We start from the raw sequence: 27982 nt of genomic DNA, 5'->3' as shown, positions 1-27982 counted from the left end.
ATGTCAAAGGGGGCAGCCACTTTCCACTCACAAATCAGGCAGAGCACTATTGCTGTGGCTCTTGAGGCACTAGACACACTTACCAGTGTCAGTGTGCCTGGACGAAACCAAGTAGGGACTGCGTCCCTCTCTGCATTCACAGACAATTGCCAAAGGCTGCCCGAGGAAGGCAAACCCCCCTCTGTGGAATTGCAGGACTGGCAGGGACCTCTGCTGAACTCCAGTCTGGTAGGGAGGATTACCAGCGGACCGGTAACCTCCTGGATCGCTCTCCAGCGATTGCCGAACCTTGCTCACCACAGAATTAATATTGTCCTCATTGTCTTTGAAGTCATGAAGAATGGGTGAGCCTCATTTTCTCAGTCTCTACTCATGGAAAACCAAGTCGAACTGGGCTACACCCAGGCAAGGGAGGTGTGGTCAAGAAAAATAGACTTGGTCTCCAAGCAGAGAGGCAGACCACCACCCATTCCTGGATGACACAGTGGAGAAGAGCTGCAGTCAACAGCATTTGGTTTATGAAAGGGGGTGTCCAGATACTGAGTATCCATTCACAAGAAGTGCTTAGCCTTTATGAATGGATACATAGTATTTCATTCATGGGCACTTGGTTTATTTAAAAAAAAAACTGCTTCAGATTATTTCCCTGTTAGCGAGAAGATGAATTGGCTTTTATTTCATGGGAGTCTTCTTCCTATTTCAGGGAGACTGTTCCTCCACTGATTTTTCAGAAACCCCAAAAGAATTTCCATAATCGCCCATTTTGTGCTAATATATGGAAAATATTATAGAGACTCTAATCTCCATATAAAATTAGCAAAGCAGTAACACTTTGACAATAAATTTGCAACACCTCTGTCACAGAGACATCATCGAAAAGTGCATAGCACTTTCTTCTGTCTTCCTTCCAGAATAGCTAAGAGTAAAGTATTAAATCAAGCCAATATACAAGGAATATTGGAAACTGTGATGAAATTTAAATCTGATCAGAAAAGATTGACTGTTTAGGAAAATATTTCAGGACAGGAAGAGCTGCTGATGTCTCTCCATGTCCAGAATATGTTGTGTGAGTACTGTTTTGACTGCTTTGACTCTCTAAGAGAGAAGGACCAGGGGTGAAATGTTCCCAGTTCAGACCGGATCGCCCGATCCGGTAGCAATGGCGGCGGGTGATTCAGAGAACTGGTAGCAAACATCCCTGCCCCGCCCCCATGCCTAGCTGAGCCATGCAATCATCAGAGAGTTTTTTTTAATTTTTAAAAGCATTTTTTCTACAACCTCTTCCGCCGAAAAAATGCTTTTAAAAGTTAAAAAAAGCCTCTGCCGATCAGGCAACTCAGCTGGGATCGTCAGAGGCTTTTAAAAGAGAAAAAAGCCTCTGCTGATCAGGCAACTCAGCTGGGATCGTCAGAGGCTTTTAAAAGTATGTGTCAGATGTAAATGCCTTATTCTCTAATGTGTAAATAGTATATGAATGGGATATCAGGGGTTAACTTATTCTTCAATTCTTAATGTATTCATGATTCACCACTCCCACTTATAGCTCCACCCATTGTATATATAAGGAGCCACATTCACCCTTCTACCCCGCTTCTATCTGTGAATATTCAGTGAATATAGAATGCCTATTGTAAATAAAAGGAAGTATATTTGAATCTTTAATTCTTACTATCATTATTGAGTCTGATCCAGAAAATATTGCAACAAGCTGGTAGCAGAGGATGGTTAATTGACTCAATAAAAACTTAAAAATGTCTAAGAAAGATAGGCCCAACACCAGGGCCTACAGCAAAGAAATGGAAACAGAACAAGAAATGATCAATGAATCCACAAACGCAATTTCAAGAGAATCCGAAGAATACACCACTGAAGACGAAGATATAATAGATGAAAATGATGACCAGGAGGAAATCGAAATAGAGAATAACGAACTCAGGTCAGAGATATTAAAACTATTAAAAAGCCAGAAGAATGATGAAAGCCTCATCGCGAACCTCCAAGAAATGCTGAAGAACAGCGGAGCAGCGAGAGAGAAAAACATCACTAATGAGAAGCCTAAAGAACCAAAAACAGTGAGTGATATGACTACAGAGAAAGTCGTTACGAAAAAGAAAAAATGTGATCCCGCGCGAAATTTTGAATGGCAGCCATCTTGGTTTCAACGGACCTCCAAGGTGGGCGAAGCAGAGCCAATCAAAATGCTCGGTTCAAAATTTCTGGCGCGAAAAATGTTATCAGACAACGAAAATGAAAAAGAGGATTCAAACTCCTCGGAAGAGTCAGAATCAGAAAGTGAAGATGACTCAACAAAATCCCAAGTAAAGTCAGCGATGAAAACGCTTTTTGCTGCATTTGGGCCAAAACTAAAAATTACCAAAAAGCCACCGAAGAAGAGAGCGATTAAGCCGATACCTCAAGACCTGCCCGCTCCCATCCTGACTTCGAGAGCGACGACGCCCGAACCTAGAGAGCCTTGTCGATTCCGCCCTACACCCAAGACTGAAGCAAGTGACTACGCTCCCAAAAGAAAAAGAAGAGCAGCCGCCGCCGCCAGAACTCCCAAGGCCGATCCAGAGAACGACTCGTCTGAAGAGGAGCAGAGCGAGCGAGCCGCGATGGAGAGAACCTTCCTCAACGACGTCAAAGAAGAAATGGACAACGCGCATGCGCGAAACTACGCAGACGGTCCGGGAAGACATGAAATGGCGAGAGAACCACGCAGACTTGTTGCGAGCATCCCCATGCCGTTTTGCAATTTTCTACACTTGCGAGACCACGGACTACCTCAGGTTGTAAGTAATGGACAAAATAATATGGAAAATTTACCCGGTGACTTCCAGAAACTAAGGGTTGATGGCGTTAATTTGCAAGAATGGTATCAACAGATCCAGGTGGTCTTTATGAAGGAAAACTTACTATTCTTTATCACTAGTCCCCCAAAAAGACCTTGGACTTTAAAAATAGATTGTTTACACCATAGAGCTTTTTTCTTAATAATATCTAGTGTGTCTCCTGCAATGTATCATAGCATCAAACCAAATCAGACTGTTTCAGAAATTATTCAATGCATGTTTAATTTGTTTCACAGCGACAGTGTAGCTACCACCACAAGAATGTCTAAGGATTTCTTTTCATCTAGGGTAAAACCAGGGGTTTCCATAAGTGAGCATTTAATATCTTTAAACAAAATAAGAGCTGAACTGCACTTGAGGGGGGAGGTGATTTCAGACCAAACAATGAAAAGTGTTATTATCAACTCACTTGATTCATCATGGGATGGTTTTATGTCACATTTAGACACTATCAATCTAGGGTATTTATCCATAGAAAGTCTATCTAACAAATTGATAGCAGAAGACAATTCAAGAAAAAACCGTTCTAGCAATCACACAGAACACAAACCTTTTAGGAAAGTAGCTTTCCAAGAAAAATATAATGAAACATACAAATGTCACAATTGTGGATCCAGGGAACACAATAGAAGAGATTGCCCCAAAATTTCAAAGGAAAGACATAGGTCAGAATATAGGAACAAATACAATTATAGGCAGTCCTCCATAGATAGACATAGATATAGAAGCCCACCAAATTACAGAGAAAATAGAGGGGGCAGAGAAAATTCAAAGGATAGAAAATCTGGTTCACTGAATGGACTAAACAAACAGGACAACACAAAATTACAGCAAAATGAGAACAATAATTGGCTCATTGATTCTGGAGCAACTAATCACACCACTAATAACAAAAATATATTATCTTCATTTACAGAAGATAAATTTGTAATAAAGGTAGCTAACCAAGAAAAGGTTCAAGTATTAGGCAGAGGGAATGTAACATTGCCTGGTCTAGGAAAAATAGAGGGGGTATTGTTAATACCTGAAATACCTCATAACATACTAAGTGCCATAAAACTAAGTAGAGATTCTGACATTAATATAGTTTTCTCAAAGGGAAAAGCGACTTTGGAGAAGAATAAAACAAATGTAGGCACTGTAATGATTAAAGGAGGCCTACCTTATCTGATAACAAAGGAAGAATGGTTGCATAACATTGATTCAAATATAGAAGATTGTATTGAAGCAGACGATGAAAATATTAGCAACAGTGACAATGATGAATGTAAAATATCCCATGATCATACAGATGCACACGATAAAAAAAAAACAAAGATAGGTAAGCCAATTCATGATGAGTGTGCTCACATTTTACATAGGAAGTTAGGACATGCCAGTTTTCCTGTAGTACAAAAAATGACTGAACACGCAGAAGGTGTCAAAATAAAAAATTGTGAAAACTATTTGGAATGCTCAGTATGTAAATCTACAAAACTAAAAACTAGTCCCAGGCCAAGAAACTCTACTAGATCAACTAACAAAATTTTTGACTTAGTACACATGGACCTAGTAGGCCCATTAACTCCATCGATCACTTATAGAAAACGCTACTTCCTGACAATAGTAGACGATTATAGTCGTTATGGGTTTGTTTATACGTTAAAACATAAAGATGAAACTTTTCAAAAATTTAAGGAATTTTACAAACGCATAGAAACACAACACAATATCAGAATAAAGCAAATTATGACAGATAGGGGATGTGAATTCATGTCTAAAGAATTCTCCCAATGGTTAAAGGATAGAGGAATGCTACATTACACGTCTAGCCCATTTTCTGCGTTTCAAAATGGGATTGCAGAGAGGAAAAATTCCACATTACAAACCATGATTAGGTGCACATTGGAGGATGCTGGCTTAAGCAAACAATTTTGGTCAGAAGCCTTACACTATTCAAATTACACACAAAATAGAACCTGGTCCAGTATTGTGAATAAGACACCATATGAAGTAATGTATAATAGGAAACCAAAATTAGCACACATGCACATATTTGGAGTCACTGCAGACGTACACATACCTAAACAGTTGAGAAGAAAGGGAGAAAACGTATCCAGAAGACTCAAATTTATGGGATATGAAACTGGCACCAAAGGGTACAGATTCATTGATAATAATAACAAGTTTATAGTTTCCAGAACAGCTGTGTTCCATGAACAGGCCAACTGGTCTAAATTACATCTTAATGAAATATTTCCAAATAAATGCAAAGAAACAAAATCTCGTGAGGAAGGAACCATAGAAAAACAAAATATCGACAAACACAAAAGCAAAACCAAAACCTGGACAAATAGCCAACACAAAATAAAGACAGACACACTAACAAAAAAGGAAGCAAGATATTTGCATGATAACAATAGCAAACCTGAAAGAGTAATTAGGAACAATAGGAATCAAATGCCTAATAAATACAGGGATTACATAATGCATATGGATGGTGAACCAATAACACCTAACACATATGAAGAAGTGTTAAAACTTCCTCGTAAAGAAAAAGAAAAATGGGAACTAGCTATGAAGAAAGAGATGGAAAGTTTACAAGGATTAAATGTATTTACACCTGCAATTGCACCTAAAGATAAGACAATTATTGGTACCAGGTGGATATATAAAATTAAGAACTTAGAAGGAGGCAATACGCTATACAAAGCTAGATTAGTTGCACAAGGTTATGCACAAAAATATCCGGAGGACTATACTGACACGTATTCCCCCACAGTAAGAACAGAGAGTGTCAAAACAGCTCTAGTGGTAGCATCAGCACTCAACCTTGATGTATTTCAATATGACATACAAACTGCGTATCTACACGCGAAACTAGATAAGGAAATATATGTAAGAGCACCTCACAGTCAATACACCAACAAAAATGAAATTTGGTTGTTGAATAAGAGTTTATACGGATTAAAACAATCTGGTAAAAGATGGTATGATTGTTTAGTAAAAGTACTTAAGACCATGGATTTCAATGCTACCACTGCTGATAACTGTTTCTTTGTCAAAAAGGGTGATGATTACATTGAGTTTGTATTGATCTATGTAGATGACATTTTATATATAGGAAAACACAAAGAGAGAAGAGAAACTTTTGTAAATAAGTTAAATGAACATTTCTCGTTGAAATCCCTAGGTAAAGTGAACAAATATCTTGGTGTCCAAATTAATAAGACCAGAAGGGGATTCAAACTTACTCAGAGAGATAAGATTATAGAACTTTTAAATAAATGTAATTTAATCGATGCCAAACCCTGTGATACTCCTATGCAAACTGATTTTCTTAGAAATACTGATGAATCTTCTCCTGAATTCAAGGATAACACATTTTATAGATCAATCATAGGTTCACTTCTTTATATATCTAATTGGACTAGGCCTGATATCGCCTTACCACTCAATCTACTATCCAGACACGTCAGCAAACCAACTATGTATCACTGGGAAGCTGTTAAAAGAATTTTAAGATATCTGAAAAATACACTAGATTTCTGCTTAGTATTAGAACCTAGTGATAATAAAGAACCAAAGCTTGTATGTTACGCAGATGCAGATTGGGCTGGAGACACGTCATGCAGAAAAAGTACATCTGGCTATATTTTTCTCTTAAATGACTGTCCAGTTTACTGGTACACTGGTAAACAAGAACTTGTAGCCACTTCAACGACAGAAGCGGAATAGGTTTGTTTATCCAAAGCTGCAAATAACCTTGTATGGTTTAACGATTTAATTTCAGATGTTTGGAGAAAACCTGCTTTGCCTTTTGTTATGCATGAAGACAATAAAGCAGCCATTGAAATATCTAGATCCGATGCCATTGGACAAAGGTCCAGGCATATAGATATAAAATTTAAACATGTGAGACAATTGTCTCAGGATGGATTTATTAAAGCAGTGCACTGCGATACTTCAGAACAATTAGCTGACATATTGACAAAGCCTCTACCTTCTAAACAGCACAAATATTTGACTTCTAAACTGCATATCTTGTATTGTCCCGAATCTGAATGTAATTGGTGTTGTATAACGAATCGGCATTTAGAGGGGGATTTGTCAGATGTAAATGCCTTATTCTCTAATGTGTAAATAGTATATGAATGGGATATCAGGGGTTAACTTATTCTTCAATTCTTAATGTATTCATGATTCACCACTCCCACTTATAGCTCCACCCATTGTATATATAAGGAGCCACATTCACCCTTCTACCCCGCTTCTATCTGTGAATATTCAGTGAATATAGAATGCCTATTGTAAATAAAAGGAAGTATATTTGAACCTTTAATTCTTACTATCATTATTGAGTCTGATCCAGAAAATATTGCAACAGTATGTTTTTACAACCTCCTCGGTCAAAGAGGTTGTAGAAAAAATGCTTTTAAAAGTAAAAAAAAGTTGGCCACGCCCACCCAGTCACATGCCCCCCACCAAGCCACACCCACAGAACTGGTAGTAACAAATTTTTCATTTCACCACTGAGAAGGACTTCATAGGAGAAACCATAAGAATGCAATTTTCTATTACATTAACTCAGTGCTGGTATTCAATTTTCCCCCTTTTTTAAAAAAATTTTTTTTATTTTTTTCAGACACACAAACATAAAATACATAATTTCTGAACAGAGTATTAACTGAGTCAAAATTTCATACAGCTTATTTACTATATATACTCCAATTTCTGCCAATATTCTACTTCCTCCTTTTATCTATATTTTTATAAAATATATAATCAATATTACTATCGGCCCTCGCCTCTTTATCTTAACCTATCACAATTTTTTAATCTATTGAAACCTTTACTTTAAGCACAGTCATTCAAACATTTAGTTTTTCACAATTATTTCTTTAGTGTCCATTTTTCCCAAAGATGAACCAATATTTATCCTATCTTACTACTTTATCCATTATTTGACTCTTTTAAGTATATATTTCATTATATTTGTTTTACATCATCTTTATCATTAATCATTTTACCATTTTACCCAAAACAATACAATTCTTCCCATTTACTTTTATAACCCCCTTTTTAAGTAAACCTAACTTCCATTTCAAATGCATTCCAACTTTCCCCTTCAAATAATTCCTTTTTTATAATTCAATTTTTACAGTCCCAGTATTACTTCATCTTATTCAAATACTATAATCATCAATATTACTTCTATCATAATTATTTATATGGCTATTATTATACTTGTGTATAATTTCCCCTTCTAAATAAATCATTTTATATCAAATCAGATATATATTATCATTTGGAAAAAACAGTATTTTTAATTTTATTCATTTCCATTTCATTTATCAAATGTTCTCTTATTCAAATAATATAGTCACCCCGATGCTATTTAGCTGATGTTTCCACGTCCAAATCTTCACTCCTGCACAATTCTTATTCCAGATGCCCTGGTTTCATGGCGGTCGCAATGGCCGCCACGCCCCGCTGCCGGATCAAAGAGTTTTCTCTGGCTTTCTGAGGAACTTGCCTGTTCCTCTTTAGCTGTCTGATATGCCTCTCCTATTTCACCATCCCTACAGGACAGTTCCAGTCCAAAGACACATGCCCCCTCTCCCCTGACAGCGGTTCGTCTGGCTGAGTTTCGCCAGACTCATTAGAGCCAGTCTCACTGCAACACTTCTGGTCTGCTCCCTGCAAGAAGTGGCCAGCCAGGCAGGTGAGGATGGGGCAGCAGAGAAGCTGTTCTCCAGCTCCAGTGCTGGGCTCCAGGAAATCTTAGGGATCATTCTCGCCTTGCAATTCCCTTTGCCAACTTTGTGCCCCAGCTGCGCCTGGCTCGGTGCTTGGCTGCTGGCATTTTGGGGAGGCAAGGAGCAGTGCCGCCACCAAATTGCAACTCTTGGGAGGGGGGAGGGGGACTGACTCTTTTCTCTGATGGGTAGGGGTGGGGCAATGATAATATCTCTTCCTTTTTTTTTAACCTGCTTCCAGTTAAGATTACAAGAACACAGAGTTTTTAGTGCAGTTGCAGATTTGAACTCTCTCAACTCCCCCCTGCCCCCCATGATCTGAAATGACCCCCGGCTTTCTTTGCCTCCCTGGTTGTCTGACATGGTGCTTTGTTCAGTGCTCCTCCTGCCTGGCAGAAAAGTTTGGCCAAGTTTTCTAGCAGTGTTCCTGGTTGCTTCTCTCTGCTGCAGGATTTAACCTGGCTGCTTCTCTCCTCTTTCTCATGTTTGCTCTCTGTGTGTAAGGCCGAGAAGGAGGAGAGAATCAGCCAGATTAAATGCTGCAGCAGAGAGAAGCCAAACTTTTCTCCCTCTCTTCGCAGTGGAGCTGCACAGAAGACAGCTCCTGCGGTTGCATGTTTCATTACGATTGTCACCACACACACATATACGTCAAAGTACCTTAAAGGGACAGACTGTGGGGGCTGCCTTCCGAGCAGCTCCGCTGAGAAGGGAGGCAGAAAAGTTCAGCCAAGTCTTCTCCTCCGTCTCGGGCATACACACACGGAGCATGCACATATCTCATGGCACTGGTATTTTCTGTGAGGAGACGGCACATGGGTGAGTCCCTCCAGTGCTGTGAGATGTGTGTGTGTGTTTTCTCTGTGTGTGTGATAGACTCCTAGGGACAGCGTGAACGAGCTGTCTTCCCTCCAGGGCAAAGCCCTGTGCCACACCAGGAGTGTGGGAATTTCTTCTCCCCTCCGCTCCAACCCGTGCATACCTTGGCATCCTGTTTGTTTCTCTCTGTCCCGCTGTCCTGTTTCTCTTGCTGGATTGCTGCAGGGAGAAGAAGAATCTAGCTTTGCTGTCCATTGCAGCTAGGAATCTCAAAGTGTGTGTGGCTCAGGTGCTAGATCAGCCTGGCCAAAGTTTTGCTGATGTGCCAGGAAGATGGAGGGAGGGGCTGGCTGAAGCTAAGTGCCTGAAGGATCCCATCCTATTGTCAGGACTCCTGGCTGAGGCATGAGTGCAACTTCGACCAGGCATCTAGGAAGACATATAATGTATTGTTATGTTTGTCATGCTTTTTACTCTGTTTTTGTACTTGTTCTTTTTTTTCCTGTTTTTAACAGTAAAAAACTATTATAAACTTAATAAAAACTATTTTTTAAAAAAAGGAAGACAGGAAGGGGCCCTGCCTATCTAGCGCCCAGATTGCCTACAACACAAGTGTTCATTCTTGGCTTTATTTGAGATTCTTAGCTGCGATGCACAGCAAAGCTAGGCTTAGGACTGACTCCGGCTGCGGCTTCCAGCTCCAAGTCAAAATGGAGAGAATTGAGATCTGTCTTAGGCACCACCAGCTGGCGCAAATGTATCGGAATGGGCAGGGCAAAGGCAAGTTGCACTTCACTTCTGCACACTAAGCTTCGGCATCACTACGACTGCCTCAGTCCACCTGCACAACCATCCCTTACTGCATATATGCTGGGGTGTGTGCTGTGTGCCCAGATGGACCAGGTGCTTTCTGTTGGGCCTCCTCCCAGAGCTGGGTCTGAAACATGGCCGAGCCTCACTGTGTCCCTCCCCCCACATCCCTTTGGCTGAGCATGGTGGGCCTGCTCCCCCACTGTCAGCCTTACTTTCTCAGGCCAGATGAAGAGCGGCCACATGGGAGGAAGCTGGGTGAGTGAGCAAAGGAAGCCTCACCAGGCAGAAATCAGATGGGCCATGTGGTTGAGGCAAGAGCGGGAAACAGTCCAGACAGCAGCAGCAGCCATGCCGCTGTGCTGGCATGTCTCTAGGCAGGCAAAGCGCAAAAAGGATTGACTGGGTAGGCGAGCGAGTGGGTGGTGGTGGGGCCAATCAGAGGTCATATTTACCGGTTCAGCAAACCATTTAAAATCACTGTTACTGGTCCATGAAAACCAGTCCAAACCGGTCAAATACCATCTCTGCATTCACTTAGAACCAATGGATCAGTAAAAGATTCCAGTCTCCAAAACTGATTCCTGGCCATTCATATCTTACAAGTAAGGCAATAAAACTTGGAGGAAATGGGGGAAAGACAGCATATTTCTTCATCATGATGATCCTTTGATTTCTTTCTGAAGGTAAATACTCAATCAGACGACCAAATAACCCTGTAATTGGATACCTTGGAAAGGAAATAATCCTACCATGTATGGTAGAAACTCAAGAGTCACTTGCAAAGGCCAACATCAACATTCAATGGATTTTGGAAAAATCAGAAAAAATTGAAGTGAAAAACTATAACAGAAGCTATGGGGAAACACAAGACAGAAGATATCAAGATCGAACGGAACTCTTTGTTTCTGAGATTAATAAAGGCAACATGTCCCTACTTTTGAAGAATATAAGTCTCTTTGACCAGGGACTCTACACCTGTAAGATCTTCCTTGGCTATTGGTATGATAAGGTAGTGGTTCAGCTGGTTTTAGCAGGTGAGATGATTTTTTATGTTCTTAAAATAAGTCAACATTATTAGAATGCAGGGGATTGTGCTGCAAATAGGATAAACTCTTTTCATTGTCACATCATCATCATTGTCTCAAACCTGATATCTACTACATTGTGCCAAACAGCAAACACAGTGCACCCATTTTAATGTCCTTAATAGGTTTTTTTAATTATTCCTCTTCAATTTTATAAAATGTCTTTTATTCCTACTCTATTTTTTATGATCCTGTAATACCTTAATTTGGAGTAGAGTCAGGGAGAGTGGATGGAACTGAATGTTTACTAACCAGATGGCCTTTCTGATGCCACACCGAGTTTGGAGCAGATATTTTTTATTTGCTCCCTATGAGAGAAATATCTGCTGCTATCTAGGATTGAACTCTCAACCTCTGAATGGGCAGCGAGCATCTTCATCAGTAGGCCACCATGCTACTCATGCCTCTTATCCCTAAATAATATTTATTGACATTTTCATAAATGAGTTCCATGGGTTTATCTACAGCATGATGTAGCTGAGAAATCTTTCTGTGAGATCTTATCTCCAATGATTTTCAGTAATCCTGATATCTTAGTCTAAAATTAAAATCTAAGGAAAAACAAAATAGCAGTTACTGTTCTGTATTTCAAAAACATGAATATCTTCTATTATCTTGCAACAAATAAATAAGCTTTAAATCAGCAGCTGTTGGACTTGATAGGTAGACAAAAAAGACAAATCCAGTCTGAACATCTGGCTGAATATGTGACAAAACATAATAGTAATATACTTTCCCTTGGTTATTACGTTCAGTGCTTTAAAAAAAATTAGTTTTTTTAATACAATCGTCACCTTTTTTCTATTTACTTGATGCACGAATTGAAGATAAGCAGCAAGAAAAAATCACAAAGTACCGGGACTTTCAAATTGAAGTTGAGCGACTGTGGAAAAAGAAATCGTGTGTTGTTCCGATTGTAATTGGAGCCCTCGGAGCAATACCCAAAGGGCTACCCCGCTATTTAGAAATTCTAAATTTGCCGGACTTGAACATTTTGACTCTACAAAAAACCACCTTACTCAGAACAGCTTACATCCTCCGACGATACCTTAACAGTTCCTAGGTTCTTGGTTAGGACTCGAGCTGCTGAGCTATTAACCAGCCTCAAAAGCTGTGAATCTCACTAAAGATTAACCAATAAATAATAATAATAATAATAATAATAATAATAATAATAATAATAATAATAATAATAATAATAGTAAATACAATTATAATTAACTTTTTTTAAAAAGCCTAGTGTTTGGACACATTTTCCATATGGACAAATGCCATTACTACTATGTAGTTAGAAAAAATTCAGTAAGCTGCAGCAGACTGTATTGAGGAAAGGCTGGGGAAATGAAGTGAGGGGACTGTGCTGTCTCTGTATAAAAATCTGCCACAGTGCATGGGTTTGTCGAGAACAGTATTTTACGATCTTGAGCCCTAATGGCCCATGGGACTATCTAAAAGGTTTGATAAATGACTGGGGGTTAATGGATAGTCAATACATGATAGAAGGTCAATTGAGGTCAATTAATCTTTTGGCACCTCTGTAGAGCTTCCTGCCAATGCCTAGTTCTGAAGGTAAGGTGGCTAGTAACAAGAAAGAGTTAACCAGGATTGGATGGTCAGCTGACAGCGAGGATGACCTTGAGTTGACTTTACTGTTGTTATTGTCTATAGTACTATTAAATAAAGTACTATTTATTAACCTTATTTCTATGTAATAAATGTCTGGGAGTTGATGAACAATCTGAATACCATGAAAGTGTTGATGAGCTGGAAAGTTTGGGGAACCCTGGTCTAAAAAAAAGCAAACTGAATAGCAAAACTCAGGTTAGCACAAGCTGCAGATATGACAATGACATTATCTATTCCAACTTCAATAAACAGTTGGTGATTTTGTAATCATGGTGCACTACTCTGGCAAGTGGATATTATCAAGTCTGAGCCATTTGCAAGATTCTATGACTGCCCCTCCCCCCCAAAAAATAGATGCTTGCAGCAATGAGTATTTTTATTTATTTATTTCAAATTTAGGCATTACATATATGAGTACAGTTAAACAATTAAACAAATATAACAACAATGAAAAGCAATTTAAAAAACATAAAAATGTATCATAAAACCCAAAACTCATCATTTAAAAAATATAGCACAAAAACTTTACAATAATATACATTATATATGGACTATGTCATATATGAGCTATGTTAGTTTTCAGGTTCCTTCCTGAAGGATATTCTAGACCAGAGATTCCTAAATATTTTGCTATCATAGACCCTTCCCTAAAAATCAAAAAACCAAAATGAATGCAAATAAACAATAAAAACAATTCAATGAAACTTGTTTAACTGTGGATTCATTGTAACATTATAACTAAAGGGTTCATGACATCTCTCCTGGACTCAGTCCACCCAAAGGTGGTACACCTTACAGTTTGGGAAACCCTGCTTCAGACAATGATATTTTCTATGGCAGTCAAAATCTAACATATATTGTTTTGGTACAGCAAATGGAGGTGACCCCACTATTACCTTGGCAGAGTACAAAGGTGAAGGTTTTGGCCTCACCTGCAGTTCTGAGGGGTGGTACCCAACACCACAGTTTTTTTGGCTGGACAGCAAAGGGAAAAACCGGACAGAGAAGTCAGCTATAGCAGACATGAAGATCATGGCAGGAATCTTTTCGGTCTTTGCTTCCATTACGCTAGAACCAAGACTGGATAATGAAGTCTCCTGCAAAATCATCAACAATCTGGTAAAGAGTGAGAGAGAATCCCGAGTCCATATTTCTGGTGAGTGTGGGGATGGATCAGGGGCTGATTTTTAATAGTGGAGCTTACTTGGAATATAGTTTTTGAAAAAATATGTATTTGGTCATTGTTTTTATAAGATATGCTTCTTTTTGATAGCTCTTTGTAATGTTTATGTACAGGAAGATCACTGAGTTGATATGATGCTGCTGAATTTTGGTAGCACAATCTTGAGGATCTGCAGAGATCACAAAATAGGGCCTGGGAGTCTGCGTATTATATCAATTAAGTACTTAAAGGCCTTATGATTCAATTATGAAATATTTTAGCTAAAATTTTTGTTTTCTTTGGCAATTTTGAATTTCTTCAGGATAAATAATAATAACAATTGTAAAAGTAGGTAAGATTTCAATGTGTCTTTCAGATGTTTTTTATCCAACTCCTTCCCCTTGGATTGGACCTTTCATAATCATATTAGTGCTTTTCGGATGCCTGCTTGCTTTTGTGGTACATAAATTAGTAATTAGTAAGTATTATAAATTTGTTACTAGAGGAACTTGTGAAGTTATATCCACAAAATATTTTTGGAAATGCCTATTTTTCTGTGTTTGTGCTAATAAATGTGTTGTATGCAGTATAAACACAGAAATGCACCCAATTACATAGTACATATCTACCATGATATCTCTTCAAAAAGCATGATGATCTAATTGTATTTTTCGTAATAATAAATAATATATTCATTTAATGACAGCCATTTCCCAACATGGAGTTCGCCAGGGGGAATATAGTAGATATTACCAGTATGTGTTGTGTTGGAAGGTCTTTACCAAGAACTTTCAGTCCAACAGTGAAACATGCTGCTTTCTTGGTCAAAGATAGAAGTCTGGGGTCCTATGAAATTGACCAATGCCAACCCACCAGCTCCAGTCACACAGGCTGCTCATCTTTTGAACACAAATCTTGATGTTTTGTTTCCTATAAAATAATTGGGGATCTCCAAAAGTAAATATTTGAAAAGAGATTGTGTTAAAAATGGTTCAAAATCTGATGAGTTTATATTTCTCTACTTTATTTCAGAAAATTTGCAGGAAATATCTCAGCTCAGTAAGTAACTGTCAGCTGCATTTTTTTCACATTATAACAGTACCTAAAATAAAGTAGGCATCTTGTTAAAAAAAGGACAATGCCTACTTAAAAATGTATTCTTTTCCTTCCCCTCTCCCATAAAGAGGTGAATCAATGATGTTTATTGACATCACAGTCAATGAACATCACTGTTCACTTCACTGAACATTTCAGTTTTTCACTTTATGTTTATTTTTGCACCTACAATTGCAGTGCATGTTTCTCTCTAAACCTTCATTTTTATGTGCAGTTTCCTTACTATATTGTAGAAAACAAAGGATAAGACGTTAGGTATTTTTGGAAAATCGATGAAAGTTTACTTGTAGTTTTCAATAAAAGAGGCTGATATCTGTGTCCATTTAGAAGCATATATATTTCTCATTCTGGTGATAACACATTGAATGCAATATATCATTTCAGTTTTAAGGAATAATAATTGTATTACTTTCTGCAGAAAAAGAAATAAAGGGAAAAACAGATGGTAAGTATATATTCTATAATATAAAATAGGCAAAAAATATCTTGCATATCTCAGGACTGGTCTGAATTAAAGAGGAGAGATTTAGGATCCAAGAATAATGAATAAACACTATTATTTATTTTATTTATTTATTTTATTATATTTTTATACTGCCCTTCTCCTGAAGGACTCAGGGCGGTGAACAGCCATAATAAAACAATATATAAGACAAATTTAAAAACCATATTAAAATAATTCAATTTTGGCCGAATTTAAAATTCCCATTCTAAAACCCTTATAAAACCATATTAAAAACCCATATTTAAAACCCGACTAAAATTATTGTCCCATCAGACCGGCTTGTTGGAATAACAGGGTCTTCAGCGCACGACGGAAGGCACGGAAGTCAGGGATCCTTCGTATATCCGGGGGCAATTCATTCCATAGGGCAGGAGCCCCCACAGAGAAGGCTCTCCCCCTGGGAGTCGCCAGTCAACATTGTTTGGCTGACGGCACCCTGAAGAGGCCCTCTCTGTGGGAGCGTATCAGTCGGTGGGAGGCAGTCAGTGGCAGCAGGCGGTCCTGTAAATATTCAGGCCCTAAGCCATGGAGCACTTTAAAGGTGGTAAGCAACACCTTGAAACACACCTGGAAGACCACTGGAAGCCAGTGCAACTCGCGCAAGAGAGGTGTTACATGGGAGTGACAGTCGCCCCCATTATCACTCGCACGGCCACATTCTGGACCAGTTGGAGCCTCTGGGTGCTTCTCAAGGGGAGCCCCATGTAGAGAACATTGCAATAGTCCAGACGGGAAGTGACGTGGGCATGGGTGACTGTGTGCAAGACGTCCCAATCCAGAAAGGGACACAACTGGGAGATCAGGCAAACCTGATAAAAGGCCCCCCTTGCTAGGGCCATCATATGATCATCCAACAACAGCCATGAGTCCAGGAGGACACCCAAGTTGTGAGCTCTCTCTGAGCGGGGTAAGATCTCATCCCCAATAGCCAGTGATGGTTCTAGCTGGCTAAATCGGGATTTGGAAACCACTCAGTCTTGGAGGGATTGAGTCTGAGCCTGTTCCTCCCCATCCAGATCCGCATGGCCTCCAGGCAATGGGACATCACATCAAGGGCATCATTGGGGTGGCCTGGGGTTGAAATGTACAACTGTGTGTCATCGGCATACAGTTGACACTTCACCCCAAAGCCACGGATGATCTCACCCAGTGGCTTCACATAAATGTTGAACAGGAGGGGTGAGAGGACTGACCCTTGTGGCACTAAGATCTCACCAGTGTTCGGTCAGATTCGGCGTGGCTGGCCCTCCAATCGCTCTCTAGGCGTCCTTTCTGGCGCTTCATCTCCCTCAGCTCCTCGGCGAACCAAGGAGCTGATTGAGATCGGCACCAAGTCAGAGGCCGTAAAGGCATGACGCGGTCCAAGGCTCCAGCAGCCACCCTATCCCAGGCGGCCACCAGTTCCTCAGCCGAGTCGTGAATCAGAGCCTCTGGGAATGGCCCAAGCTCCGTCAGGAACCTCTCAGGGTCCATCAGGCACCTGGGACAGAACCACTTGGTCGGTTCCATCTCCCTGCGATGAGGGGAAGTGGTCCGAAAGTCTAGCTGAAGGAGCGAATGATCTGTCCATGACAAGGGCTTAATAACTAGGTCCCCTATTGTGAGATCATTCAACCATTGACCAGAGACAAAAATCAAGTCCAGCGTGTGTCCCCGGATGTGGGTGGAGTCATAAACTAACTGGGTCAGGTCCATGGCCATCATGGAAGCCATGAACTCCCGAGCTGCTTCCGACGTTTCACTGATGGATGGCAGGTTGAAATCCCTCATGACCAGCCTGGGGGTATCCACCGCCACCCCGGCTATTACATCGAGCAACTCAGGCAGGGCTGCTACCACATGGCAGGGAGCCAGGTACGCAGTCAACAAACCCCATGACCCCACTTCACAAGGAGGGATTCACAATGGCTATCTAAGGAACAGTGGCCTCCCTCGGACTAAGACTTTCCTTAATAATCACTGCTACCCCCCGCCCCTCCCCTGGGCTCTCGGCTGATGAAATGCACGGAAGCCTGGTGGGCACATCTCCACGAGGGGAACCCCCCCTCGTGGCCCAACCAGGTCTCCGTGATCCCTGCCAGGTCTGCATCCCCCTCCTGAACTAAATCATGAATGAGGGGGGCTTTATTAGTCATAGACCTGACATTGCTTAAGAGCAGCCGAAGGTTCGGGCCTTGAGACTCTGCACAACCTGGAATACAGGAGGCCAGAGCACACCACCGCTCATAAGCAGCAAGTGTGTACTCCCCGAACATGATATGGCCCCCTGCGCCTGCCATATGTGCTCCTCCCACCCACTATTTTGATGTAATAGCCCTTCACCTTGTCTCCCGGCTCCCTATCTAAACCCCCTCCCTCCCTCCTCTGCCGCTCTGAGGTTCTGTGGAACCCCCAGGTCCTTCTCATCCCTTCCCAAAACCCCTTAAAAACTTAACACAAGCTTTCGTTAAAAAATCTCTCTTTTTTGCTACATGCCACTTCTCGGGATTCCAAGACCCATCATCAAGGTAGGCCCTTAATAGAGTAGAGGGCCAAACCGGCAAGAGGGGGAGTCTCGCAGCTAAGGAGCTCAGCTGTCAAATACATCTGATACTGGGGGTAAATGATGGGCCATAACCAGGGGGTCGACCATGATGTTTTAGAAGACCAACAGAGAGAATATATAAATCTTAGATATTAGTACTTTTGGAAGCTCCGCTGCCCTTTCATGGCAGTGGGAGAAGTCTCAAGATAGTCCAAGACGTCAATGGCATTGATGTTGAGATAGCAGCCAGAAGCCCATTCCCTCAATACTCATATCCCAAGATATAACTCTCTGTCCAGTTAGGGAGAGAAGATGGAACAATGCCAATCCATGTGGCCAGGAACAGAAGTTAGTCTACGAAGTCAGTGCAGCGGCCATATTGGGAGATGGTAAAAGTGGAGAGTAGATGAAAAGATGGTAATTTCCATCAGACTGGACGTAGGCAGAGTAGCGAGTGACCGTCGTAGGCCTGAAAGAGAGGGGACAGAAGCAGCACAAAAGTGCCCGGGGGGGGAAACACCCCTTAGTCATGTTCCGGTCCCCCAAGTCATCCCCAGGTCTTTCACTGGTCACACCGCTCCCCAATTTAGCCACCACAAGGTCATTGTGGGGTCTCTGGGATGCTGTTGGGCCGGCCTCAAAACGGCCTAATACCTCATCGCGGCCTAGGACAATCCAGGATGGAAAACTGCTGGATTAGCTCCCGCCATCTCCCTCGTAGCCCTTTGGCTGCAGCCACCATCCCAACACCAGCCAGCGGCCACCATTACAGCCGCCTCTGCTGCTGCCGCCGTCTCAGCCACCATCAGCCTCCTCGCCCTCGTCCTCGTCTCCCCTAGCCCCTACGGACAACCTGGGCGTCCAGGGTTCCGATGAGGTACCCACCGAGGGTGCCGCATTACCACCGCCACCGTTGCCACCGCCCAGGCAGCCACCAGCTGATATAGGGATTGCCGCCGCAACCATCCGGGCCGATAACGCCACCCCGCACCTCCTCCGCAATGTGGCAAACTTCTCCTGGTCAAAGATGTCCTGGAGAGCAGGAAAGCTCTCAAACGGTCAGCAAGAGCCTCCTCTAGCAGGGTAGGGACCTTAGATGTTACAACTGGCCTCCAGAGACCCCCTGTAATCCCAACATTACCCTTTCGATAATCGTGGCTCAGCAAGGAGCCGCCATCTTGGGCATGCGCAAAAGAGTAGTTCTTTGATTTATGTGAACTCAGATATTCAAACAAAGCTCAGGAAGAAAGAAAATTTTGGGGTGAGTCCAGAAATAGTCATTGGCCATTCTAGCTTTGTTATCCCAAGTCATATTTGGAAGGATTCTACTAGGACCGTGATGGCGAATCTATGGCATGTGCCACAGGTGGTATGCAGAGCCCTCTCTGTGGGGAACGTGTGCCATCAGTCCAGTTCAGCTCTCTGTGGCGTTTCTTTCATGAGCTTCTGTTTCCCTCCAAATGACGAAACAAAAGCTCACGAAAGAAAAAGATCTTATCTCTGGCAGAACTGCTGGTGTTGGGATGCCCTGTCTTCTGCCGGCCAGCTGGTCTTCAGGTCTCTGCTGTGCATGTGCACATGTTTGCACATGCACATACATGTTCATGCATGCACACGCACCTTGCAGTTTGGGCATGGGCGCGTGGTTTGGGCACTTGATGCCTAAAACGTTAGCCATCTCTGTACTAGGAGGTCAAGGATCATTACATAAGATAGAGAATAATAGTTCCTGATAACTTAAGATTTTCTAGCATACCAGGAAGCCAGCTGTAGTGATACAATTTATTTTTGTCTTTAAGAAAAAAATGAGACTATCCAAGAGAACAGAATGGATCCTTCCTTATGTTGGGGAAAATAAGGTTTTGATTCACCATGTGTGCACTTATAGCATTGTAAATATAATGTAGATAAAACTATGGGAAAGTTTTACAAACTTCTACTTTTGTCTGATAACATTTCTACTCTTTTCAGAAAACTATTGTCAAAAAAATGCCACTGGTAAGACAGAAATATTTTCCTTTTATATATATATTTAAAACCCAATATATAGGATTGGGTTTTGTAGCTGGAAAATTATAATGTAGTTTTTTAAGCATAAAGATATTTTACAAACAGATATAGTTCATATTGCTGAGAAACCATAATCCTAAAAACATTTTGTACCATTCTCAGACATTTTAAGAATTTAGAAGAAGAGAGAAGAAACAGAGAGAAGAAATTTGTAGAGGAAAAACTCAATGCAAAACAAAGTTACTGATTATAAATAAAATGAGAAAAAAATAAACTCATTGAATGTAGGCTTTAAGAAAAAATTGAGAGGGAAAATAAGAGAAGAGAGGAGAAAAACACATACTGTATTAAACTACTTTTCTTGTGGTTTATTTACTTTGTGACACAGGAACCAATAGATCTAAGTTATGGCATGTTTCATTGAAGTTAATCTTAGATGTTCCACTTCCATTCAATCCAAACAAACTGAAAATTGTATGTTTTTTATGCACAATCACCTTCGAACACTTTATCTTTCGAATTTTACCATTTATTGAGGGTTACCACAACTGAACTTTATCAAATTATAACTTGATAACCAATGCATTCCAAAAAGTCCCTCAATGGATGAATGGCTGAAAAAACTGATAGCAGTAGCAGAGATGACTAAATTAAAATCAGAGAAAATAAGACATCCAAATTTATTTCTACTTGAAAACTTTTCATAGATTTTGTGCTTGAGATGACAAAAAAAATATATGAAACTTTGACTTTGGGTTTTGATGGTTAGATAAGTATGTTACAAAAATGGCTGGTACATATAAAGTATGTAAAAGTAAAAACTTGAAGCTGTATGTCTTATTGTACTGTGCTGAAAGAGTCAGAATACTTTTCTTTCCTTTTTCTCTTTTACCCTACTCTTCTCTTACCTCCTTTCCCTTCCCCATTTTCCCACTATTTTTATTTGTATATTATACTTTAATAAATGTAATAAAATTATTCAAAAAAACACAATGCATTCTAAAAATTGTATTCATTAGTATAAAGGCAACAACTCTAATAAATATAATCTTTGTTGTAGAAATGGAGAAAAACATGTTTGAAACAAGTAAGTGTCCTTTTACGTAATGAACAATCACAGTATGCTTGTTTTATTCACCAAATATGAACATGGGTGCATACAAGTTATGAGTACTATCATTACTAATCAATTATCTTAAAAAATACTCTTGGAAAGTGGAAAAAAACTAATCCCATTGTGGTGAAAAAGAAAGGGTACAATCAAAAGATAATAGTAAAATGTTATAAGAGGATAGTTTAAAACCATAACTGGTTTCTTTAATTTTATCTCTTCCATTCATAATATCAAAGGTTTTCTGCAAATAGCATCCATTCCAGTTAAGAGTAACATAATTTCTATTAATTCAATAGATATCTGGTACTGGAGACCATAAAGAGAGTCCTTGGGTTAAGATGGCAAATGAGCTTATCAAGTTCAATATCATGTGACTGCATCACTTAGCAATGGCAATTTCAGCAGTCTTCTTTGCCATTGTTAAATGAGGATTGTGGGTCATTAAGCAAGGACTTCACGTGAACAGGACTTGTGACTTCTTTGCTTCTCCAACAAGCAAAGTCAATGGGAGAGCTGTGAGGAAGTTGCAAATCCCAAGCACAACAACCATTCTTTAGGCAGCTTGCAAGCAGGCAAGTGGGTGGATAAGTACTACACATTTCTACTCTGGAGGGTATTAAATAATATTCCCTTTGTTATAATTCCTTCAACCCTTGTTAAAAATGCTACATAGTGAGGATTGCTTATTTGTTTTATGAATGGGACAGTCTTCTTTTATTAATTTATATCAATGATTCATTATAGTAATTCAAATAATTGTTTTATAGGTCTTATTGTTATCCAAGAGCGTCAAGGTAAGAGGAAATATAATATATACATATGGACTAAAAGCTGAATTGAGGGATAAGAAGTAATAGGGATATAATCATGGCATTTTATACATATTGAAGAATTCATTTTCTTAATTTCTTTCAAGCTTAGTTCAAATAACTTTACTGTACAATTATATATGAGCCTCAGTAGTGCAGTGGTTAGGTTGCAGTACTTCAGGCTACTTCTGCTGCCTGCCAGCTGTCTGTGATTTGGCGGTTCAAATCTCACCAGGCTCAAGGTTGACTCAGTCTTCCATCCTTCCAAGGTGGGTAAAATGAGGACCCAAATTGTTGGGGGCAATATGCTGACTCTGTAAACCACTTAGAGAGGGCTGTAAAGCACTGTAAAGCGGTATATGTCTAAGTGTTATTCCATATATAACACCACAACTTTATCCTGTACTTCTTTTAAAAGTATAATCAATGTTGATACCTTTCTATTACAGAACGACTCAAGAGTGAATTAGGTAAGTTGGAATACCTTTGATAAAACATTTACAATTATTGATTTCTATATTTTTAAATACAGATTTATTAAATTAAAAAAAATAAAATAGAAAATGACTACAAAGAAGGAGGAAAGGGGAATTAAAAAGAGGAAAAGTTAAAAAATGAAAAGTAAAGTTAAAAATGTAAAAAAAAGGGAGCGGGGAAAAAGGCTTCCAACTTTCCTGCAGATGCAAATATATAATCAAGTAACCTCTTATTTTAAGTTGGACATAACACAACCAATATCTAACTCTAAATTTAACAACATATACCTTATTTTATAGTCTTATAAAATAATAAAATCATTAATTCAAAAGTACCTATCCATCAATATCAAGATTGTAAAAATAATATCTAGTTTAAAAGTCAGTTATTTATTTCTATTGGAAAACAATTCGTTACACCTTACTAAGGTGTATTTTCTGCTGAGCAATATTTCTTAGAAAACAATACTGTACCAAACCTCTTGACAATTTTACAGTACCAGAATATGGTACAATTTTAACCTATCTGGTTCATAACCTTCTCTGGATCATATTCAATATTGCAAAACCCTTCAATTTAAGATAGAATTAGACCAGTACAATTTCCTTTTTTACATTACAAGTTCAAAAGGAACTTGAGATGTTAAAGAGACAGAATATTTTGTGCAACTTCATTCAAACTCAGATGCAGTAGGGATTAACCAATGAAGGTATCAGCAGTAGTTTTGTTTTGGTCTTTCAGATCAACTTTGCATTTGAGAGAGAAGTCTTCAAGGGTCACCTGCAGCAGTGACTCCAAAATGATGTCAGTCACATGGTGACATCAGCATGCAAATGACATTATAAATTTGTTTTTTGACACCTCATGCAAGTACATAAACATATGTGTGATGACATTACCATTTCATTTCCCCCAATATTCAGTTTAACTACAGAATAAGAGAAAGTAATTCTTCACAACCACTACAGTACAATAATGACTTTTAAATATAGCAGAAACCACACAACATTGGACTAACTGATGCTTACTATTCTCTTGCAATTCAGTTTTTCTTGCTGCCAGATATTATAGTTTATTTATATGGTGTGTATGTGTCTCTGTGTGTCTGTGTCCTCCATCAGGCTGCAGAAGCGAAGCTCAAAACTTTGAGATCTCGACATTATTTCTCCAGCCCAACAACAGGAGTTCCCATCCCTATATGGAAGGAATGTGACCACTTCATTGAACAACTGCAAACCTGGCTCTCCTACTTGCAGTTGTTAAATAACTGGAAAGGGTTGTTAAGTGGATGCAGCAAAAGAGCTGCCTACTGAAGCAAAATTGCAGATTCCCATTTAGTTTCTCCAGTCCAGAACAGGAGTTATCTCCACGCCCAATGTGGAAGGATAATCATACATTGGACTGGGGAAATGGTGAGGATCTTCGCAATTTTGCTTCAGTAGGCTGTTCTTTTGCCACAAGAGTTCCCTTCTACCCACATAAGGGAGCTGCCGGCCACCTTTGGCAGACAGTTAAATCATTCTGTCCACTTCTGCACACTTTCTAAATGACTGCAATTGGAAAAGCTGGGATTGTGGTTATTTAGAGAAACAGTCATGTGGGCCTCTCACTTAATGTAAGGTGACCAGACGTCCCGCTTTTGGCGGGACAGTCCCGCTTTTGAACAATTTGTCCGCGTCCTGCGGTGTTTTAAAAAAGTCCCGATTTTTGGAAAGAATGCACAGCGCAGTGGTGGGTTGCTCCCAGCTGCCTCCTGAGTCCCAGCTGATGGCTAGAGGGAAAAAACCTGTTTAAACTCTTGCCGTGGGGATTCAAAGGGCCGCCCTACAGCTGATCAGTGTTAAAAGAAAACAAATGAGTAGACTGATGCCTGCAAAAATAGAAAAAACAGCCCCTTAAAGCTTCAGCATAGGTTAATTAGCATAAGTTGACTACATCATTTTCCCGACTCTCAGCTGATTTGCTCTCAGCTGTTTTGCTCAGGGCTCTGTAGTTGCTAGCTGCAGAGTGCTGGAGATTTTTTTCTCCTAACTATGCTGAAAAAGCAAAACTGAAAGTAAAGCAGGGTCTTTGCTCCAACGTGGCAAAATGAGGCAGAGAGAGATTTCTTTTTCTTTTTCCTCACCAAAAAAGATAGGTGCAAAACTGCAAACAATGGGAAATTTAGGGCAAAAGAGGAGAGTTCAAGATTTTAAAACACAACAGAAAAAAAGCTCCATTTAACTAGGGAATTGTAATAATTGAGATACTATTAATTGTATATTGTGTTGAAAGCAGGAATGGTTAAGTTGTGGTTTGGAGGAATATATGGGGGAAATTATTTGGTTTATTATTATTGGTAAATATAATTAATTGATTTGTAAGAAATTGGATTGCATGGAAATAATTGGAATATTCATGTTCATATTGATTAATATAAAAAAAGATAGTTATATAACTAATTGATTTATATTAAAATGTTGAATTTGTATTAAACAACTGTATTACATAATGACATAATTAACCAATGTGAGGATGGATATAAAAATAGATGACAATGGGAAGGGGTATAATATAGAATAGAAGGGAAAATTGAATTTGATTAAGATTAGAGATGAGGATGAAGGGTAATATTGGTTTTTTAAAAAAAATAGATGAGGAATAAATATGGCAAAAAGGAAATACAGAAATTGTAAATTTAATTGAAATGACTAAACACTGTTTAAATTTGTGAACCAGCCAAATATTCTGTTCAAAGAAAATACATTGTATGTTTGTATGTGTGTTTCTAATTATTGCTATTTATTCATATTTGTTCTCTTTAATTCTTTAAAGTTTAACAATTCATCCTTTATCTTAATATCTTTATATTTGTTTGGGGTTGGCTTTCTTCCCTTTCATCTTTTTTTTTCTACAGCAATCTTTCTCCTCAAACCTACCACCTCTCTCTTTTCTTTTCTTTCCTTCTTACTTTCTCTTTCCCCCCCTTCTTCTCCTCCCTACTTCCTCTTCCTTTCTCCTTCTCTTCCTCTCTTCCTCCCTCTCTTACCCTCCCTCCTACTCTAATTTCCCTTCCCTTCCTTCATCCCTCTCTATTGCTGTATCCTTTTATGCATATGGACTACTCAGAGGGCTGAAAAAGTTATTTTTGACTGGTCTGGTCCTCACACTTTTGACCAGTCCTCGAACTTACGACTGTCCTCACATTTTACATTTTTGCCCTATCTTGTCATCATGGTGAAGAGAAGCAGTTGTGAAATGAGTGACATGGTTGTTAAGAATGCTGCACGGGCATAAATGTGAGGATGGTCATAAGTATGAGGACCAGTCAAAATTGCGAGGACCTGTCAGAAATGACTTTTTTCTATACACATAGCCATGGCCACCCAGTCACATGACCTCCAAGCCACGCCCACAAAATGGTGGGTATCCCGCTTTACCAATGTTAAAATCTGGTCACCTTAACTTAATGGTCACTTCACTCAGCAACTGATATTCTGGTCCCAATTGTAGTTGGAACTTGAGGACCACCTCTATTCTAATCAGCTATTGATTTATATTTTTCCTTTTTGTAGAATTTCGAAGAATTCAGAGTCATGCAGGTAAGAATGGTTAGATCTAATACATACAAAACTCTTTCACGAAGTTCCATGGATGTTGACTTATTAACAGTTGAGTAAATGCATCCAAGGACATGGACAAGGACCTAGATAGAGAGGAATTTTGGGGAGCTCTGCATTTTGCTTATGAATGTGAGCTCATGCTTAGGAGAAGATATATATTGGATGTATTCCTTTCCTGCATGAGAAGCTGGGAATCTGTGAATGTTGGGCTTCAGGTCTGCTTTTCATAACAGCAGTTAAACTGATTAGAGATAAATGGTCTCTAAATAAATAGATAAAATAGATAAAATAAATAGATAAAAGAGTATATCAGAAAAGCTACTCAGAATGAATTTACATGGAGAATATTAGGTTTGTCTAGTACAGGAAATATAGGGCCTCCTAAAACTTCAAACTAAGGCTGTGGGTTATTTCATATTATCAGATAAACTGGATGCTTTAAAAAGATGGTTTGTTTGGTTTTAAAAGTCAGGAATAACATCCTTAAAAGAATAAAGAGTGACAGTTGGGATTGGAAAGAAAGATGTGAAAAGATTTGAAAAAGAAAATTGGCTAGCTCAAGCTTCTCAAAAGACAACAGGATGAGAAGCAGAGAAGATACAAATATTTACAGGAAGCTTCTGCCCAGCAAAGATAGAAAAATAAATAATTAATCATGTCCAATCCTCCTTCCTGTGAAAATATCACTGAAGAAAATCTTGATTCATTTGAAAGCATTATAATCTTTTTATTAGGAATACCATATAAATAAAAACAGTGTATCTATTTTTATTATTTTTCATTAAATTACAATTATTATTTGGGACACCTTGAAAAACTACAGTTACTTTACCTTCAGTTGTATTCAGTTTGTATCAGAAATACAATCAAGCCATTTATATGATTAAACACTTTTAGTAAAGCCTACTTAACATATTTACTCTCTGAAAAGTGTTTCTCTCTTCTACTGTTCCCTCCTTTTTATTTGTAGTTGCCATTCATTTGGATTCAGACTGTAAGCATCCAGCCATCACCATCAGCAATGGTGACAAGAGAGCCTCCATTAAGGACGCTGAAAATGCAAAATCTACTATGGGGTCTCTAGTGGTTGTGGGGAAAGAGGGTTATGTTTCTGGGAAGCACTACTGGGAGGTATGGGTGGGAGAGAGGCTGGATTGGGAGCTGGGGGTGCTGAGTCAGACTCAAAGGGACAGAGCCAGAAAGGAGAAATTTTCTGTACCACTTGGAGAAGAACACTGGGCACTAAGAAGTGTCAGAGGAGATTTGTTTTCTAGTCAAAATAAGGAAAAGGTTGAAAAAAAACCAGATTTCTCTTATGCAAATATTGGCTTGTTTCTGGATCAACAATCAAGTAAAATGTATTTCTATGAAGTCCATATATGGGCACCGCTACTTATAACCACCATTACCCTTCAGTCAACTGAGAAATTGTACCCTTTTTTAACTTTTGGTGAGTGTGCCATAGATTGTGCTGAAGGTGCATTAGGTAATTCACATGAAAATCCACTTCCTTCTAATGAAAGAGAGGATGGGCTCCATTAGATTTTTTCTGAAAAATATCTCAACCTACCACAAAGAATATAAAATCATTAGTATCAAACATTCCATAAAAATCATCTAAATGGATTGTTTGCTTTGGTTTACAATTGTAAAAAGTATGGGCTATGTGTTGACCTGAGCCCTTTGATACAGAGGTTTTCCCTGAGGTTTTAAGTCCTCAGCTATGCAAG

General features: G+C 39.3%; 1 pseudogene; it reads left to right on the top strand.

Moving 5' to 3' along the window:
- Positions 1-27794, top strand: LOC148113998 (butyrophilin subfamily 1 member A1-like; annotated as a pseudogene).
- Positions 27795-27982: the final 188 nt, after the last annotated feature.

The sequence above is a fragment of the Pantherophis guttatus genome, chromosome 4 (assembly GCF_059756535.1).
Source record: "Pantherophis guttatus breed Tessera chromosome 4, ASM5975653v1, whole genome shotgun sequence".
In the NCBI taxonomy this organism is placed as follows: domain Eukaryota; kingdom Metazoa; phylum Chordata; class Lepidosauria; order Squamata; family Colubridae; genus Pantherophis; species Pantherophis guttatus.
This window is presented reverse-complemented; position numbering and strand designations above follow the sequence as displayed.